Source organism: Pinus tabuliformis, chromosome 4_1 (genome assembly GCF_031772625.1).
Source record: "Pinus tabuliformis cultivar Carrire ecotype Pingquan chromosome 4_1, CPIR1, whole genome shotgun sequence".
Classification (NCBI taxonomy): Eukaryota; Viridiplantae; Streptophyta; class Pinopsida; order Pinales; family Pinaceae; genus Pinus; species Pinus tabuliformis.
Genome location: NC_142303.1, coordinates 671,310,567 through 671,328,760, shown reverse-complemented (window position 1 = coordinate 671,328,760; position 18,194 = coordinate 671,310,567).

Below are 18,194 nucleotides of genomic sequence, written 5' to 3'. Positions count from 1 at the left end.
TTTACTATAACTTTGATGAAGATCATGAGCAATGCTTAAGGTTGGTATTGCAAGCACTTCAGGAGCATTAATTATATGATAAAATTAGTAAATGCTCATTTTATCAAAATCAAATTCACTATTTCGCTCACAACATTTCGGTAGGGGGTATAGCTATAGACATAGAGAAGATTTGGGCCATCGAGGAATGGTTGAAACTAAAGAATGTTTCAGAAGTAATAGCTTTCATGGGATTAGTAGGATATTATTGGAGATTTATTAGATGGCTTTCTAAGATTGCATACCTTATCAATTATTTGCAAAAAAAGGGTGTTAATTTTGATTGAAAACTTTAGTGTGAAGCGGCCTTTTGGTGGTTAAAGGAATTATTAACAAGTGCTCAAGTTTTGAAAATTGGAGATTGTAATGAAAGTTACCTAGTTTGCACTAATGCATGTAAGGAAGGTTTGGGAGGCGTGCTCATGTAAAATGGTTAGATAGTATGCTATCCATAAAGAAAATTGAATGAGCATGAAAAAAATTATGCTACCCATGATTTAGAATTGGAATTAATTATTCATGCACTGAAAAAGTGGAGACACTACCTCATGGATTTAAGGTTTGAATTGGATATGGACCATCACAGTCTATGACATTTATTTGAACAACCAAATATAAATGCTCGATGGGTAAGACAACTCAATTTTTTAGCTGAATATGACTTCAACATCAAACATATTAGGGAAGAGAAAATAAAGTAGCAGCCGCACTTAGCTGGAGAGTGCATATCATGCATGTTGTGGGAGTAAGTATATCTAAGTTGGATATATTGTCCAAAGTTTCGGAGGCCGGAGAATTGGATCAATGATTTTCATACATTAAAAATAGTTTTCAATAGGGAAATGGGCGAATAAAATACCTATATTATGAACTTGGAGAAGGTGGGATCCTCCTTTATGAGGGTCGAGTGTATATTCTCGATGTACCGGAGGTGAAATAATTGATTCTAAATAAAATGCATAGGGTACATTATGTAGGGAACCCTTGATATCAAAATACTCTTACAATAGTAAAAAATGAATATTTTTGGAATGGGTTAAAGAAGAAATTGGTGATATATATCATGGGGTGTTTAGAATGTTAGAAAGTTAAGATTGAGCACAAGCATCCAATAGGCTTGTTGCAGCCTATACCTATTCCTAAATGGAAGTTGGAAATAGTGTCAATGGATTTCATTACTAAATTTTCAAGAACGAAAAGGGGACACGAGGCGATAATGGTAGTAAACGATAAGCTTACTAAATCTACTCACTTTATTCCAGTGAAATCAACATATGAATAAGCTAACAATCCTAATATTTTCATGACAGAAATTACTAGGCTCCATGTCATGCCTCAAGCAATTATTTCGGACAGAGATCCAAAATTCACCTCCAACATTTGGAGTGGTTTGTTTAAAGGGCTAAGAAAAAACTTAAATTTTAGTAAAAATACATCATTCAAAACTAGATTAAAATATCAAGAGAGTTAATCAAGTGATTGATTATATGCTATGAATGTATGCAATGGACAAGCCCTGTAAGTGGGAAGAATGCATGCACTTGGTAGAATTTGTCGACAATAATGGATATAAGCTTCAATAAAAAAGAGCCCAATTGAATAATTACATTGAAGGAAATTTTATACCTTCATGAGTTGCATCAATCCCATAGATAGGATTCTGGTTGGTTCTGATCTACTTAGAGAAATGGAAGATCAGGTTGCAAAAATCAAGAAAAACTTAAAAGCTTCCTAGGTCAGGCAGAAGATTTATTCAGATAAGCATAGAATCTGTCAATAATTTAACAATGGGGACCATCTATTTTTAAAAGTAAAAACATAAAAGATCTCAGTGAAACTGGGTAGTTGTGCTAACCTAGTAGCATATTATTGTCATGCATTTAATTTTTTGGGTAGAATCAGATTAGTGGAATATTGACTTGCATTACTTTCATGCATGCATATTCATGATCTATGAATTATATCTTTACTTAGAAAATATATTCCTCATATTGATCACATAATTGACTAGCACATGATATAGGTTGTACAGAAGAGAGATTTGTTGGGTACAACCCATATAGATTATGGATGGGATGGTCAGGGTGCCCTAGAATCGAGTTGTCAACATGGTAAAGGTATAGTAGACTTTTTTAATCCTTGATGAGGTTACATGGTAACAAGAGGACATAATGAGGGAAAAATACCCTCACATTTTTTATTAATATATATGTTTTTATATATGTAGCATTGAAGATAGTGCATGGAAATAAGTGGTATGGGAATGTAATACCAATATTGGTATGTTATGTAAATATGATCTAATTTTGTATACAATGAAATAGGCTAGTGATCCAGAAGTAAATGTGATGTAATTAAGCATATTTTTTTTATTTTTTTATTAGGTTGGTGAGCTGAAATCATTTCATACATTAATATTTTCGCATGGTGGCGAGGAGGCCAAGATTGTAATTATGTATTTTGTACATGTACATGTAATAAAATAACAGACGACTGTAGGGCTAACTCCATGAAATATTATGGAGGGTGGTGTAACTATGTGGAAATGTAAAATAGCTATTATGTTTGATGGTTTGGTAGTCTAGATCTGGGGACCCACATGACCCTAGTGCATGCCACATCAGAGTATACAACAATGCATAGGAAATGTGTGTGTGTGTGTGATCCCGGTGAAAGGGGCCATGGCATGATATGGTTGAAATATATTGTGATATACAATGTATTGCTTCTACACTTCATTCCATGATGGGTAAAGAGATTCCTGGCTAGCGATAAGGTGCCATGACTAGTGGGTGTAGGTACAAGGAAAGTAGAACCATCTTGCTAGGACATTCCCGACTAGTCATAAGACACCTTGGTTGGTGTTAAAAAGTATGGGGGAAGTGGATCACAGTGGCTGATGATAGTATGTTGGGTATTCCCAGCTGACTGTAAGGCACCATGATTGATGGTGAAGGTACGAGGGAAGAAGTTGTGCGAAGTATATTTATCAATTATCCCATTTTCCATGGAGTTGGAACCTCAACTCGAGGGTGACCCATGGTTGAGCATGATGAACCACAAGGTATATGGATGGGTGGAACATGGAAACCCTATAGCCAATTTTCCCTTTTCCTACAATGAGTATTCCATGTTTTTCTTTCTTTTGATTATCATCAAATATTGTCTAATTATTGTCATTCCTACACATAAATGAGAATCCCCTATTGTGATTATTCATAATGTAGTCAAACATTTATTGTATTGTTTATAGTGATGATCACCTAAGTGTATGCCTATAACACAAATAGTAGATAATTCATTGAACTATAGTACATTTTAAACTTTTATAAATACGACATTATAGAATTGACCAAGAATGAATATTAGTTGATTTAGTGGTGTATAATAGGGGTTAATAGTGTCGCCCAGTTGAATAATGAAAACATTACATGTCCACTCTACTATTACACCATTCTATGTGAAGCATCCCTTTCTTCCCATGGATTGTTGGAATGATGCCACCTTCAGGAGTATCAACGATGCTCTAGAGGGGTATGTGGACTATGCAGACCCTTGTGATGGCATCTTCTCTTGCACTTGAATCTACGTGGAAGTATATTTAGGTAAAGGGATATGTATTGAAATCAACCTCAACTTGGATATTTGTTCCCATATATAAGAGGTCGATTACGATCAGTTGCCCTTTAAATGCAAAGTATACTATGAATACAAAAACTTTTCTTGTAACTTCCCCAAAACACATGATGATTAAGAAAAGCAAGGCGAATCATGGGAACAATAGCAACAAGTGAAAAAAAAATGGAAGCAATCTAATAGGAAGTAGCTTCCCAAACCCTAACAACAACAATAGATGCATCAAAAGGAGCCTAGATCTAGCTCTCCCAAAAGAAAAATCCATTGGAAGTGGGGAAGGAACGAGGAAATTAGTGAACAAAGGTAGTACTAGAAACAAGTATGAAGTTCTTGATAATGAAGAATATGAAGGGGAAATCCCTTAGCAAGACCACCCTAAGTTAGATAAGAAATTAAATATGTTTGATCCCCAAAGATCCAAATGAGCTAGATAAAGAGCTAAGATCTAATTGAGAACTAGAAATTAATTGAGATTATTGAAGAAGATGAAGACTTCCTCCAACCACAAGTAGGTAATGTAGGAATATTTATAGTAAATTCATGTGATGAGAAATTCGAAGCAGAAAAATTAAAAGAGACAAAATGAAAAATTCGTCACACCTAAAGAAAGACAAACATAGAAGTTTAGATTGAACAAGAAGAAAAGGATAACGAATTAGGACACTAAACTATGCTCAAGCATCTTAAAAGTAAGGAAATGGGAAATAAGGGAAATAAAATAGGATCCGGTGCAACCCCATCTAAGGGGCAATCCCATCACAAGAATAATAATGATAATTCTCTGATGGAATTGTAGGGAAACTGGGTTTGAGAGCAGAAGGGAAAATTAAAATCCCTAATCAAAAAAGAAATACCCTTAGTGGTCCTACACCAAGAGATTAAAAATGAAGAATCACGAGATCCAAGTGCAACATCATAAGCTATGGAATGACAGTGGCCTTGCTTTAGTCAACACTAAAGAAGCTTTAGGTGGCTTTTTTACCTTATGGGATCCTATGAAATTTCAGATTTTAAACTCATGCAATTCATTTCAGGCTTACTACCTCCTTTCTAGATCTTGCCTCCAATCAGATATGTTCAATTATAAATGTTTATATTCTGATTCCTTTTAGACAGAGACAAGAATGTTGGGCCTCTCTCCAAGGCCTCCGTGAGGATGGACTTGGACTCTACAACATAGTTTGTGGGTATTTTAACACTACCATATATAATTGGGAGGGAAAAGGAGGCACACCTATCAAGGACCCCTTTTAGTAATAGATGGAGAACTTTATTATCCATTTATGATTGATATACATAAACCTATATTGTATGCGGTGTACTTGGAACAAAAAAAGAGCTATCCTAAGCCATATTACTGTGAGATTATGTTGGTTCCTGATCTCAAATTCCTTCTTGGGATGAAATCTCACTCTTCGATCCTTTAACCTTTCATGGAATGCTTCAGACCATTTCCTTGTCAAGTTGTATCTGATTCCTCCTCTTGACTATGATCTCATCCCTTAGATTTTATCCATTATGGATTCAACATCCAAACATCCACAATATAGTATCTCAATATTGGCTACCTTCGGTTCATGGGATCTCAATCCAAATTTTGGGAAAAAATATCGAAAGGATTACAGAAAGAATTAAATCTTAGGTAACAACTTCACAGATGGTTAGGCAGGAAACTGTTCAAGATCTAGGGAATAAAATCACTCAGATTCACTCCACCATGGATATTGAGCCTATAATTGTTGAAATGTTAAATCAAGATAAAGCAACATTTCTAAAATACCACTCTCTAATAACAGAAGACGAAGGGTATTATAGATCTAAATCCCAAAGCGTGTGGCTTTAGGAGGGGGGAATTTCTTCCATAAGAAATCCAAGAATTGGGAAAGGAAGAATAATATTTAGTAAATCACGATGAATGCGATCAAGGTCGATGATTTCCAGAAAATCAAAGAGTATGTAGCACACTACAATAATCTCTATAATTAGTTTGATCCCCCATTAGATGAGGCTGAGGCTTATATGTTAAAATAGATCTTGCACTTGATATCTGAAGATATGAATCACCAGCTCACCATCCTCCCTATAAAATAAGAGATCAACATAGTGGTTTTCTCATTCCATCCTGACAAAGTCCCGAGAAGAAATGGGTTTACAAATCATTTTTATCAACATTTATGGGACATTTTCCAGCAAGATCTTTTTCAAATGGTGGGATACTCTTTGACACAAATATTCACTGGAGGCGGTATCAATTAATCTTTCATGACCTTGATCCCCAAAGAGACTAACCCCTCCTATTTTGATAGGTTCAGTCCTATTTCTCTATGCAATTTTTCCCCTAGAAGTTCCTCCCAATAGTTATATGAGATAACTAAGGGGGATTTGTATCAGGTAGTCATACCATTGATAATATCTTATTAGTCCAAGAAGCAATAGATTCTAGTCAAGAAAGTGTGGAAAAAGGAATGATCATTGAACTTGATATGGCTAATGCCTATGACTGAGTCAAATACAAATTTTTCTACAAAGTAATGGATAAAATGGCGTTTGATAAAAAAGGTATCCAATGGATCAATCTTTTCATTGGTTCACCTTGGATAGTTCCTTTGGTACATGATAGAGTCTCTAGACTCTTCAAATATTTGAGGGGTCTTCAGCAAGGGTACTTGTATCCTCTTTCTTATATATCCTCATATAATATTCCATGAGTCATCATTTAGATCCGAAATGTAGAAATCGTTATCTCCCAGGTGTTCAATATACATAAGATATTCATGCCCAATTTGTGGATGAAACCATTTTTCTTAGAGAAAACTTTCTGACTATAGTTAGAAGATCTAAACAAGTTTTGGAAAATTTCCTTACATCATCAGGAGGCCTAAAAAAATCTTATAAGTTTGAAATGTTATCATGGAATATATCAATGTCCAAGTATGCTCAAATTGGTGACGTATTTGGATTTTTCATAGTGGAAAGTTGAAAAGATTTCGAGTACTTGGGAATTCCCATATGTCTCAAATCTCACTCTCCATGGGCCTAGCAAAGTTTCCTAAAAAAAATAAAAGGAAAAATCGAACCCTGGGGGGGAAGGTTGCTTAACTTAGCATGTTTCATTATCCTTATAAAGGTAGTCATGACTATAATCCCCTTGTACCGACACCCATCTCTCTTGGATCCCAAATATGTCACTCTGATGTATGGGAAAAGATATAAAAAAAGTGTCTTTGGGATTGAGGTAAATACTCTACCAAGAAATTCCACTTAATTAACTGGGCCCCTGTGTGTGCTCCAAAACTACATGGAGGACTAGGCATACGTGACCCTGCTTTGAAGAATCAACTCATTGCATCCAAACTAGCATTTAAAATCAAATATAATCTACAGTCGTTGTGGGCTCAAGTTCTCATTGCAAAATACTCTCAATAGGGCACTAGAAGAAGGATGTATCTAATCCAATCTTCTCAACTAGAATTATCCATATGGAAGTTAATCTCATCCACTTCCGATCTAATTAATAATGTTCTTAATTGGATGCTTTGGAAAGGATGCAAAATTCAATATTATACAGACACCATAATGATCCATTCTCCTCTCTAAGACACATAAGTTCTACACCCTCTCCATATATACTCAATTAATAAAGGTATCAATACAGTGGCTCAAATCTTAGAGAAGGATGAATGAGGATGGTGGGTAGGCTAAAAGCTACAGGATATCCCCTTCAATCTCATGCCTCTTTTGGATAACTTGAAGGAAAAACTTAAGGGTTTTCCCCATGGAGCCAACGAGAAGAGGACAAATTGGGTTGGAAGGCACATGTGTACATGGTTAAGGCTCAATATGAGGAATTTTATTCTCTTTGTAGGTGCCTCCTAAATCCTCTCTTCAGAAAGAAGTTATGTCTTAACAATGTTATCCCCAAAGTTAATGCCTTATGTTGGCTCCTCATCCATAAACAAATCTTGTCTTTTGATAACCTCAAAAAGAAGGGAATCCATGAGCCCTCATGACGCCCTTTATGTGAAACAAATGAAGAAACAATTCTCGATCTCTTCCTTTCATGTCCATACGATCCTCAGGTTTGATATTTTTCCCTTGGCCCCTTATTTTTCCATCTAAAACGGCCTCTTCATATAGCTGCTTTTATTTCCCTTTGGTATTATCACTATATGGGAACTTTGTTAGGAAAGCCAAATTTACGTGGATTTGGGTTTCTATCCCTAAATATATTTTTTGGTATATTTGATTGTCTCATAATATTTCCATCTTTAAAAACATCAATATCCATCCCATAGAAATATCCATGAAGGCCCTTTCCTTTTATGTTGAATACAACAAATCTAAGGTAAGAGATTGAGACCCCCTCATAGATCAGTATGAGCATTAATGTATGAATTCACTAGTAAGTCCTTTGGAAGCTCTCCCCTCTCATATTCATCCTCGTCAACCAAAAGAAAGTGCATAGAAGCTCTATCTTTCTAAGGGTGGGTTTGAATATTAGAAAAATACACTGAATAATTGGATCCTTTTCTTTGATGCTACATCAAAAAAGAATCCAAGGGTGGTAGGAGGGGAGGGATTGTCCTTAATCCCAAGGGAAGGCAAGTGACTGAGTACTCTTGGGGGCCCCGCAAGAGGACCAACAACTTGGATGAAATATATGGAATATTGCTTGGGATAAGTTTGGAAATGGAAATGGAGATTACTAAGCTTGTAATTTGTGGCGACTCTCTTCTCACTATCCAACATATATATAAAGGATCTTTTCCTAAGGATAACCAACTTAAGCTAATCCATAGAATTTTTGGGGCCCTTGATCACTTTCAGCGCAAGAATTTCTTCCATATCCTTAGATATCTAAACAAGGAAGTGGATGAGCATGAAAAACTTGCATGTCTATTAAAATAGGTCCAGGATGACATCAATAATTTTCTGGAATGGTGAAACAATGCATTACTCAATTGTTTTCATACATTGTCTTCAATTTTTTTTAGAGAAACTCTTCCAACCCTAATTCAAAAGTGTGCAAAGAACGTTGTTGATATCTATTATACACCCCCTCCCATATATTAACTCCATTAATATGGTTCATGAATTACCCACGTGGCAGATCATAAGGGGCAAGGTCGCCATTGGAAAGCATGCACGTCATATTGAGGCCCCTATCCATAATTACTCACATGCACTGAGAGCCTAGTTCAAACAATGTCCTAGCCTAAACTCAGATTTCGTACCTGAAATGCCAATGGCACTAGATTAGTGGTTGATCATAAAATTTAATGGCGAAGAGACCTATTTTGTGTGTGAATTCTCTGTGCCTGGGATTAAATATATCGATAATAATTGGTTTCTTTGTATATTTATTTTTCAAAGGTTTAGTTTGTTATGGTGTCGATTGATTTTCTTGAGTTGGAATCTTATCCTTGTAACTTATGGTGTTCTCTATTGTCAATTGGGAAAAGCTTGGAAGAATTTACTGGTCAATGGAAATTTTGGAGGTCATTGGAATATAATATGGTCTGTGAGGGAGTCTCAAAAATCTTTATTAAATTAGAGGCATCATGCACTTCCTTATTTGATTGCAGGGTGAATCTCTACTTCTACCCCACCATTCCCTCCAATTTTGTTCAAAAAAATACATCTTCCCACTCTAGGATGTTGAATGTCGGGCTGCTACTCTGGAAGGTATCAACTACTCCAGATCGTAGTGAAGTAATTGGTCTCAAATATCACTTACTTATCGGAATTCATAGTTGATTTTAGTTATCTCCTGCTTCCAGGATTCCATCTATCTTCATTGTTACCTTTTTCTTTTCCCATTGTAACCTTTTTCATTTTGAGTTTCTATCTGTCGACTTGGAAATTTTCTCTGTATATTCAAAGCAGGGGGTTCTTTGGTTCTCTCCTTGCCTCTCGTTTCTCATCTCAATTTCCCATATTAGGCCACCTGGAAACATTCTCTATCGCTATACCTTCAACCTCTCTCTATCACCCATATGCTAAACCCTAGTCTACCCACCACTTGGTACTCACTACTAATTAGTTCCCACCTTCTGGTAAATGTACAATGGTGCTTAGAAAAGAATCACCAATTTTTGTAGGTGGAAACAACATTAGATGCAAGGGTCCAAATAATATATAAGACATACACCTCAAATTTATGGATTTAAATTGGAAAATACAACAACAATATTTTTTTTATCTTCCTCGTTGAAGACCTTTAGTCTCTAAATGCCAAAGTGCAATGACGAGATGATGTAATGGATGCATGCCAAAGTACAATGACAAGATGTTGAAATGGATGCCTTACTTGGCTTGGTAGCTCAATCACTTACAAACAAGTGGAATAAGGCTTTTTATTATTTTTTTCTCTTGGTGGTATATCCACAACTGTTTTTTTCAAAAAGAAATTAATTTGTGATATAGTTAGAATATTTAAATTTATGTTTTATCTAATAATTTATAATGGTTACAAGGTTGATTATTCCTACTAAAAATATCCATTAGTGGAGTTTTGAGGTCTAAAATGTTTCTTCTAAGGAAATTATAAAATAATAGTGAAAATAATAAAATAAGATTAGATTACATCATAAAATTTAGAGGGAAAAATGAAAAAAAACTATTTTTTCAACTCGTATTTTCAACCTATCTTCCTATGGGTTTACTGAAATTTCTCGATGGATGCAAAATTTTATTCATCATCCAAAGAGTACCCATGCTCCATACTTTCGATGAACCCTGATACACTAAAAATGAGAAAAAACATGAAAAACATTATTGCAATCACATTTTTTAATGTATTTATCATTTTTCGTGCAGCAAGGTCCATCGAAAATATGTAACATGGGTACTCTTTGGATGAGGAATTAAATTTTTCATCCAAAGATTACTCTTGCTCGAAATTTGAGTGAAACCTTAAGGAGATAAATTGAAAATACGAGTTGAAAAAATAGTTTTATTATTTTATTATTTTTTAATCATTTTACTTTTTTACTCCAAAAATGATTGATCATCCCTCATGGTTGAAATCATCATATTGAATTTTATTGGTTCTTATAAAGTTTATTTTGGTTGTACATTTTTCTTACGAGGCCCATTTTAGACCTCAAAATTCCCATAACATAATATCCTCGTGGATGTAACTAGGTAATTTAGCATGGACAAAAGTTTACATAAATTTCTCAATGGGTGATTCTTTCCTTTTATGTTTTGAACCATTTCTTAGTTGGTGTTGGATTTCTTCCACATGATAGGCCCCTGGAAGACAATTTTTTCATATAAATGATGTCTCCTTTAAATTTCAATATATTTTTAGCAACACCTTCTAATTTCTACAATGTAATAACATATTGTGCTCACAATAGTAGCTAGTATCAACAACCATGGCAAGAATCTCGCTTGCATTAGCTAACTAACCAAAGAATCTCACGTTAAAGCTAGGTATGATTCAACTAATTCATGTTCAAACATGTCTCTCCACTACAAATTCATATTTATGATTTTATTATAATTGTGCATTTCTAATTTTAAATAGAGTGGCTCCAGCTTTGTAATTGCTAATTTTTAATTAATATATTTTAGGGGAAATGATGTGCGTCATAAAGTGTTTCAAGCAATGGAACAATTATTATTTTTTTAATCTTAAACATTGTAATATGCATTATAATGGTGTATTTGGAGAGGAATAGGTATGTATCAAAAAAGAGTATATCCTACCCTTTTATTAAAGTATATCTCCTTTCCACTCCCAATATTCCATAGAGTTCATTCCTCCCTTTATACATTGTAAGAAGAAGCCTTAAGCTTCAAGAACGAATGTATAAAAGAAGGAATGATCTCTATGGAAGATTCCAACAAATATTCATCACTTATGTTATCCACCCTTGTGGCCAAAACCTAAAAATTCTGAATTATAATATTCAATATCATCAAATTTCTTGATTCTTGTCAATTCACTTAAATACTTTTGTTCCCAAGCTTTGCCATATTCTAATTTCAAGTATCTTGTAAATAAACCCCAAGAATAATGATAAGAGTGTAGTTTCTATTTAACTACACATCGATATCATTAATAGATTTTTAACTCAAAGTTAAAAGATGCTATGTGAATACTTCATTTATCATTTATAATATTATGCAATTGAAACTATTGTTCTATTTGGTGCACCCAGGTAAAGGCCTCTATTCCATCAAATTTCATTAATTCAACCTTGGTAAGGTTCACTTCTTTAGTAAACCATCCATAGCAGCTCCAGAAATAGAATCAAATCCACATTAAATTTATTATTATTGAAAAGTTGTTCAACTTGAATATTACATTTATTTTCATGGATTTATTTAGATAATTTATAAGCTTTAAGGAACCTTATATTTACAAATTATATAATATATTTCCATTTTCTTCATCTTCTTATCTATTTCTTCCTTGCTTTCATATATTTTTTTTTCTATGTCTCTTTTAACTAATTCTTGCAACTATGATAACTTACATTGCAACTTGGTAACCGAGGAGCTGACATCATCTATTTCTTCATGAGTAATGGATGAGCCTTTATGAAATTTAATTGGTGTAGTATATTTTGGAGCTTTATTTGGAGACATGTTGGAAAACAAAAATAATACTCCCTTTTATCAAACTTTTAATCACCAATAAAAATTTGTCTTCTAATCAAAAGTTAGGTCACTTGTAATTTATGAACCTTAAAAACCTTAATTTGGAGAATATATGAATGTATAACCTTTTTCTTGATATATCTATGAGGTTTTAACCCTAAAAATATATAATTTTGGTATGTAATACTCCAATATATCTTCTTTGCAATTCCATAGGCCTGACTAGAATTTGATGTTCCAAGTGAAATTTATGGTAACTTTCCATAAACTTGTTAATTATTTTCCTCTTCCCAAGAGAAAACTTGTATAGAGTGCCTTATATGCAATTATCCAAATATAATCTTAAAATTTTTATTTAAGTACTTTGTTATGTCTCGAATCTTTGAAAATTTCACAATATGAGGTATCAAAAAAAAAGAAATTATAGCCAAAACATCAAGCTCAATTATTTTAATCTAATTTAAAAACCTTTTACAAACCTTAATTTACATAGGGTATATATATGAAGTATAGCGAACAATAGTATAAATATTTTACTAAATGAACCTTAACATTTATTCTCAATTTTGCTCGAAATTTTTTTGTTTGAAATGGTATGGAAAAAGAATTATAGTGGAAATCTCAAGATGGATTTTTTGAAATAAATTTCAAAACCATTCACAAACCCTAAATTCCATAAAGTATATCTCATAAATTATAGCAAAAAAAAAATGGAAATTTTAAAAAATGTTGCCAAAAGTACCTCCTAAATATCCTAAAAGTTTCACTAGATGAAACGTCCTAGGAAATAAGTTATAGTAAAAATTCCATGATGACCTATTTGAAGTAGCAAAACCCCATGTTTTTCTTCTATTATACAAAATGCTATGAAAATTGTTCCTTAAAAATGACAATAAACCAATAAGTATAGTTTACTTCAAGGGGGAATCCTCCTTTTACAATTAATACATTATACAATACAAGATTTGATGATCCTAAGACTAGGTCTCCTTGGTATATATATAGGCGACAAAGGGTACAATTATAATAAAATGGGACTATGAAAGGTTATAGAAGACATCCTAATATAACTATTAAAATAATAATGAGTGTTTATTAGGACCTTGATATACATACCAATGGATGTAAAACTCCATGTACAATCCAATGAGTAAGAGGATATCACGAGGACAAAAGGATAAAACTAATCTAGCACAAGTTATTTTGATTACCTAACTAATTATAAAATTATTCCATCAAGTAACTTTTCCTATAATGCAAAAATTTGGAAGTGATAACAAGTTCATCAAGGTGCAAACCCATGAAAAGTTTAACTTATACATTTAAACATGGTCGTTATAATAATTCTTTAATGGGATATGATCCATATACATAAATCACTACAAATCTGGAAATATATCATCATCAATAAAATAATGGCCAATTAACCACATATTCTCTACTTTACAAATGAGATTGTATAAAACATCTACCCATAAATATTTAATTTCCACCAATAATGATTCATGTAATTCTTTGTCATGGGATTTAGCACTGACTACCAATTAGTTTCCTTCACCCTTGTTAGAGATCTTCCTCATAGTTATAGACTAATATCATTCTCTTCTATGGTTAATTTAAGTAATTGAAGGATGCCATTATTAAACAATTATGAAAATTTCAATCACTATGGCCTAAGCATCAAACACTAGGATGGGTGAGAGTTGATCACCCTAACATACAAAAGAAAAGTGAGAAAATGGTCTAGGTGAAAAACCCCAATTACATTTAATTTTTATAAGGGAAGGTATCCATCCACACATGTGAAGGATTTTGATGTAATATTTCCATTCATGATGCAAGATTCAATATTTGAAGTCTTCACTTAATTATTCAGGAGCAATCTCATCAATCCTTGTAGGTCACCTAGTGTTATTTGGTCATCACTCGCATCTCATGACTTTATCCTTAACTTGATGCAACCCATTCTCATAACCTAAATGGATTGGACTAATATCACCTATCATGGAAACTTTTAAAACATAACATCCCAATTCTAATGGTCATAAATGTAGTTAAACTTGACTTAACTAGAAAAGAAAGTAACCAAGAAAGGTGCATGGGTGTAGTTATATATGGTTAAATATTCCCCTTGATATAAAAGATGTGGCCTCAATTGGAAAAATTGGACTAATTCTTCCTTGACTATATATATGTGTCCATGACTTGAAAAAATGGAAAAAAAAGGAAGAAAATATAGGTAAACCCAACTCGAGACTAGACTATATTATAAACCAAGGAAGAAAACTATAAAACAAGATTGAAATGGAAAATACAAACATAAGGATTGAGCACAACCAAAATGGCCTAATCTATATTAATGGAACTCCCTTGAACAAGCGTGTTGCATGAATTTTAAATGAATGGGTTGCAATGTAGTACTTCAACTGAGTGCCATTGGTCCATCCTAGCTAAAGAACACAACTAGCTTATTCAATTAGATTACACTAGAATCGTTGAAGTTCATAACTAAGTATGAACACAACAAATGCATCTGTAGCTTCCTTAGGTTCTTCAAGTAGTTACTGTCATAAATAAAAACCATATCTCCCTTACAAATTATTTGACTTTTGTAAGTGATATCATTAGGCATTTTGTATAGATTTTTCAATAGTTTGGTGGAATTTAGATAAAAATATATATTCCCTCAATTGCATCAACTCAATTGTAATATCCCCAAACTCATGTTGGCCAATGATACCACAACCGAAACACTTAAAAAACATGATTTCTCTACAAAAATGAAAAACTTATCCTTATCGTGATTGCTTCTACATTTGACAGTACTAGGTTTTTATGAATGCAATTACAAAATTCCTGTAATTCCAATTTAACACACACACACACACACACACATCACAATAACAACATGCACAACGAAAATAACCATTAATTGACAACATTTAAGTATATTAACATGAAACCCCAACTAGGATTTACAAAAAAATAATATTAAACATAGAACACATCAATATTCAAACATAATTAACATGTAACAATGAGTTTGGAAAATAATTTAAATTCACACCATTAAATATAGTTGCATAAATAAACACAACATTTACTGTGATACTTATCTTTTCAAAATAAATCAATTCGCTACAGACTCATTTTCCACACTATAGACCATGTGGTTCATGAATTTTAACCATAGGTCACCCTTGAGCTGGGGCTACAACTCCATGGGAAATGGTATACCAGGAAAAATCGTACCTCCATGGACAAGTTGCAAGAACAATAATCATGGCTCCAACCTTATGCTTTGCTTCCCCAAATCTGTGCCCTAGTGGCACCTTACAATCAACTAAGAACATCTCAACTCTAGGTTTTCAAGAGACCATGCTACTCCAAGGCTCCAGGCACCCTCCATGCCATAAACTGAAACAACTCATAGCTGGTCCAAAACCCAAGCTCAAGGCTCATGAGTTGATTTCTCTTAGCTAATGTCCAAAACCATCCTCAAAATAATAATCAGAATCATAGTATTCATTCTCATCCTTATGATGCCTCCATAAAATTATATCTATATTTACCATTATTACATGGCTTCTCTCAACCATGTCGTACACTAAAGCCATGCATGCTCCAAGTGTAACCATCACCACTTCCTACCATCCAACACCATTTCCCTTTGTCACCATGGAGTTGCACACCCCCCATTCTCTTTACCATGAAGTGGGCTTTGCAACCAGCCAATTTATATTATTTTGTTATAAAAATATGTACATCAATTACAACATATTTACAATCCTTTCCCTCTAACCACATAATCAAAATCAGCATATATGGCTGGGCATGCTAACCCCAAAATATAAAACATATATATAAAGGTACGCAAGCCCACAAAATGACTTTGGCTCACCAACCTAATATCAAGGTACATATATTTACATCATAAAATGGGAGGGGCATAACATTCCTTCACCCTTATTTTATGATTATCCTCAGTGCAACATCTCTCTCTCTCTCTCTCTCTCTCTCTCTCTCTCTCTCTATATATATATATATATATATATATATATATATATATATATATATTGTACATTAGTCAAAAGGATGAGGTACTCTTACCTCATTACATATTCCTGCTGCCATGTGGTCTCATTAAGAATGAGAATGGTCCATTATACCTTTACCATGTCTATAGCTTAGTTCTAGAGCACCTTGACCATCTCGTCCAATATATGTATGGGTTGTACCTATAAATCACCCTCTAGCTCTGCCTAGATCATATGCCAAACAATGACATGATAAATATCAAGACTATACCTTTTAATCATAGATACATGAAATACATCATGAACATGCATGTATGCAGGAAAGGAAAGTCTATATGCAATTGAACCAATCCTCTCTAGGATCATGAATGGTCTACAATACCATGTTGCTAATTTTGTACAACTACTTAACTTTGATGAACTCTTCCACAATCTAACTTTTAAAAAAACATTATGTAAAACTTTAAATTGTTTTTGAACTCTATGCGTATTTGCATACCTTTCTGCCTATCTTGGGTAGATTTAAGATTTTGCCTAGTTTTCACAACATGCTCCTCCATTTATCTAAGAAATTCCTTACGAACGATTACTCTGTCTACCATATTTATCCAATCCATGATGGTATCACACCTCCTACCATATAACACTTCAAGTAGAACCATTTTTAGTGAAGCATGATGTCCTTTATTACACACAAACTCTACCAAATATAGGTGTTCCTCCCATTTAGATGGTTTATCCATGACATACATTCACAATATATTCTCAATCACCTAGTTTACATGCTCATTCTATCCATTAGACTCTCATTGATATGCAATACTAAAATTCAAATTAGTACCAAATATTTTAAATAATCCCATCCAAAGCTTAGATGTGTACTTCCAATCTCTCTCCAAAATAATCACCCTATGCACACCATGTAGCCTAAAAATGTATTTCATAAAAATATCATATATATTAGTTGCTTTTATGTCGATTTCATTGGTATAAAATGAGTAGTTGTGGTAAGCTTATCAGATAGTACCATTATCACATCATGCCCTTTAGTTTTCCTAGGAAATTTAGTAGTAAAATCCATTGACTTGTTATCACTCAGGATTTTCTCTAGAAGTTATTAGAAGAAAGAAAGTGACCAAGGTAACCATAAACCAACTTTTGGGCACTGGCTCTAGCCAACGTATATCTAGAGAGGGCTCTCTCTGTATGATTTAACTTTGTTTGATGGGATTTTAGGCTAGTTCTTAAGGTTCAGGGAGTTTTTGATTTGTATTGAAGATTGGGTGGTGGGGTTCTTGAAACAGATGGAAAGGATGATGTTTGTAGTCCATTGGGCTATGGAGTCAAAAAAAGAGCAGCGAGATTGGATCAACTCATTAAAGGGAATGCTCAAAGGGCAAGATAGTAGAGTAGAGTTCAGGTCTTTAAGCCAGATGGATGGAAAGGTTTTAACCAGGGTGAGAGAGCAATTAAGAATTCTCAGACTGGGATTGAAACGAGGAACAAAGAGTAATAAAAAACAAAGGGCAATTAAGAATCCTTTGCTATAGAGTAAAATGAAATAACTTAAACTAAGGAGCAATTAAGAATTCCTTAACTTAGATTGGCTATAGAAAACATGTAGATTTAGATAAACAATATGGAAAAACTTTGAGAGATAACAACAATGTGAGAAAAAACTTGTCTACATTTTGCACTGAACATGAATCCTTTGAAATATCTGGTCTTTATTCATCAATATAGCTTTCTGGCTCAATCAATGCTCCAATGGATTTATAGTCTTTCGATCAAGAAATCTATAGAAATGTCTAAGAATCCACACTACATACTTCGAATTGTGAAGTATTTATACTAAGGTGTTATTACAAA